This window comes from Chrysochloris asiatica, unplaced genomic scaffold (genome assembly GCF_000296735.1).
Source record: "Chrysochloris asiatica unplaced genomic scaffold, ChrAsi1.0 scaffold00068, whole genome shotgun sequence".
Taxonomy (NCBI): domain Eukaryota; kingdom Metazoa; phylum Chordata; class Mammalia; order Afrosoricida; family Chrysochloridae; genus Chrysochloris; species Chrysochloris asiatica.
Window position 1 is genome coordinate 14,227,861 of NW_006408586.1, and position 3,611 is coordinate 14,231,471.

Here is a 3,611-nt window from a genome sequence, read left to right on the forward strand (position 1 = left end):
TTTCCTGTACAGAGGAGAGAGTGGAGGAAGACAGGGACAAATTTTTTAAAATGCACATTTCTGTGCTAGGCATTGAATCAGGGTAGGAAAATAAAATATTAACAGCACATTAAAACAGTGGGAAGTGAAGAAATATGGAGGAAAATGCATACATGCACATATGGAAATTAATTCACATTGATATAAAATAAACTTAAATATGCATATATTATGACAAATCAATAATACAGATACCATTGCTTTTCAAAATTAACATTATAATTAGCTTTTATGAAAGGCCTTGACGAGGATTTTCATTTTACCAAAAATTCAAAAATTGAAATTAATAGTTAGCATTTGTCTTGCAGCAAACTGATAAAGTGGCCACATGTACCCTGAGCAGCTAGAGTGGGGCATCAAGCTCCTTTCCCAGGAAATAAATTCAGCACCTCGGCATCAAGCCACCATAACTTTGAATTGTGCCCATGAACACTGCATGTTAGAGTTATTTTAGTCTTTATATGTTATTTGATATGATTACTAAGTTATACTTTGAGTGTGGGAGCACTCAAAACGTTTTCCATATAAATTAATGATGAATTATTTTCCAGTTTATGACATTTCAGCTAAAGAATGATTTTACAGGAACAAAGGAAACCTGTATTTATAGAACCATCTGCTAGATATAGGATATGTGTATCATGCTCTTCAATTGTAAACACTCTTGTTAGTAACATCTTACCGATGAAAACCAGGCTTAAAAAAATTCAAAATCTTGATTGATTTATTAAATTGTCATTGATGTTCTTAGACCAAGTACTGAGTGATACCTAGCAACTGGAGTCCTAGTATGGCACTGTAGCATCAATACTGGTCGGCTAACCACAAAGTGAGTCGTTCAAAATACCAGACACAACTGTGAAATACTATACACAGTTGCCATGAGTCAGAACCAACTCAACAGCACTTAACAGCAACAACAACACCTAACCATTGTTTCTGATCATGATAACTTCTGACTTCACATTGGAAATTTGTGAATTAAATAGATTATCAAGAGGGCTTCAAAAAGTTCAGAGTAGACAGTCTCTGAGCAGACCCTCTACAGCTTAGCCATGGGAGAACAATGGAAAACAAACTTGCTATCAATTCTGGAACCCAGAGTTTTAAAAATAAGGATAGTGAGGTGGATTGAGTACTACCAGGAGAGGAAGCTTGGCAGATGGGCTGTTGGTTGGCCTGGCATGGTGCAGCCATCTTGAGCTCTTGCCACCTGTCAGTCAACACAGCAGCCTATAGGCACAAGAAACACACTGCAGGTTGGTAGTGAGTGAGTAGGGTTCTCCCATAGTCTCCACACCACTCTGAGACAGAGTATTTGGTTCACCCCAACCCACACTGGCCTACCAGTCGGTGGTACCCCTTCTGTGCAGACTTAGTTGTGCTGGGGGTATGGTACAGGGCATACCACACCTTCATCTGGATGCACATAAATTTTGCCTCATCTCTACTTTAATACTGTTGTTTGTTTTGGGGAGACAGCAATTGTCCCCACATGGCCCAACCAGGTGAGTCCCACATGAAGCTCCACCTATTCAGTCAGAACTATTACATATACTTATATAAATTGATCAGTGATAATTAACAACTTCCAGGCTCAGAGAGACTAGGAAGAAGGAGTTACAAACTACTTCCAAATATTTAGTCACTGAAAACCTTATGAATAGCAGAGAAACACTGTCAGATATAGTGCCAGATAATAAGCCCCACAGGTTGGAAGGAACTCAAAATGCCACTGGGGAAGAGCTGCCTCCTCAAAGTAGAGTTGACTGTAATGACACGAATGGCATAAAGCCCATGGGAGTAAAGCCTATGAGACCTTCATTTGCTGATGGGGCATAACTCAAAATGAAGGGAAACAGCTGTAAACATAGATTAATAATCAGAACATGGAATGTACAAAGTGTGAATCTAGGAAAATTAAAAATTGTCAAAAATGAAATGGAACTCATAAACCGATATCTTAGACATTACTGAGCTAAAATGGACTGGCATTGGTCATTTAGAATCTGACAAACACATGGTTTACTATGCCAGAAATGGCAAATTGAAGAGGAATGGTGTTGCATTCATTGTCAAAAAGAACATATCAAGATCAGTCATGAGGTACAACGCTGTCTGTGATAGGATAATGTCCATGTGCCTTCAGGGAAGACCAGTAAATACCACTATTATTCAAATTAACACACCAAACACTAAAGCCAGTGAGGATGAAATAGAAGAATTTTACCAACTTCTTTAATCTGAAATTTTATCATACATTCAATCATTAGTGGTGATTAGAATGCAAAGGTTGGGAGCAAAGAGGAAGGATCATTAGTTGGAAAATATGGCCTTGGTGATAGAAATGATGCTGGAGATTGCATGATAGAAATCTGTAAAATCAATGATTAATTCATTTAAAACACCTTCTTTAGAAAGCATAACAGACGATTATACACATGGACCTCGTGAGATGGAATACACAGAAATGAAATTGACTACATCTGTGGAAAGAAGCGAAGGAAAAGCTCCATATCGTCAGTCAAAACAAGGCCAGGGGAAGATTGAGAAACAGATCATCAATTGCTCATTAAAATTCAAACTGAAGCTGAGGAAAATGAAAACAAATCCCACAAGAGACAAAATATAACCTTGAATATATCCCACCTGAATTTAGAGATCATCTGAAAAACAGATTTGATATATTAAAAACTAAAGACCGAAGACCAAAAAGCTGTGGGATGACATTGAGAACATCATACAGGAAGAAAGCAAAAAGTCATTAAGGAGACAAGAAAGAAGGAAAAGTCAAAACGGATGTCAGAAGAGACACTGAAACTTGCTCTCCAGCATAGACATGCAAAAGTAAAAGGAAGAAATGAGGAGGTACAAGAGCTGAACAGAAAAATTTAAAGGTCGGCTCAAGAAGATAAAGTCAAATATTAAAACAAATTGTGCAAATATCTGGATTCAGAAAACCAAAAGGAAGAGCACACTCAGTATTTTTCAAGCTGGGAAAAGTGAAGAAAAATTCAAGCCACAACTTTTGTTATTGAAGGATTCTCTGGTCAAATTATTGAATGATGCAGAAAGCATCCAAAGAGGAGGGAAGGAATACACAGAGCCACTGTACGAAAAGGAAATGGTTGATGTACAACCATTTAAAGAGGTAGCATATGATCAAGAGCCAATGATATTGAAGGAAGAAGTCCAAGGTGCATTGAAGGAACTGGCAAAGAACAAGGCACCAGGAATTGATGGAATAAAAATTGAAATCTTTCAAGAAAGTGAGGCATTATAGGAGGTACTCACTTATCTTTGCCAAGAAATTTGGAAGACAACTATCTGGCCGACTGATTGGAATAGATCCGTATTTGTGCCCATTCCAAAGAGAGGTGACCCAATGGAATGCGGAAGTCACCAGGCAATATCTTTTATATCCCATGCAAGTAAAGTTTTACTAAAGGTAATACAGAAACGGCTAAAAGTATACATTGACAGAGAACTTCCAGAGGTTCAAGCTGGATTCAGAAGATGTGGACAAGGGATATCACTGATGTCCAATCGATCTTGACTGAAAACAGAGAATA

The 3,611-nt window shown here is 37.8% G+C and overlaps 1 pseudogene; it reads left to right on the top strand.

The window, feature by feature from the left end:
• Window positions 1-1,534: 1,534 nt before the first annotated feature.
• The window catches only part of LOC102822326, a 34,845-nt pseudogene continuing 32,768 nt past the window's right edge, over window positions 1,535-3,611 (top strand).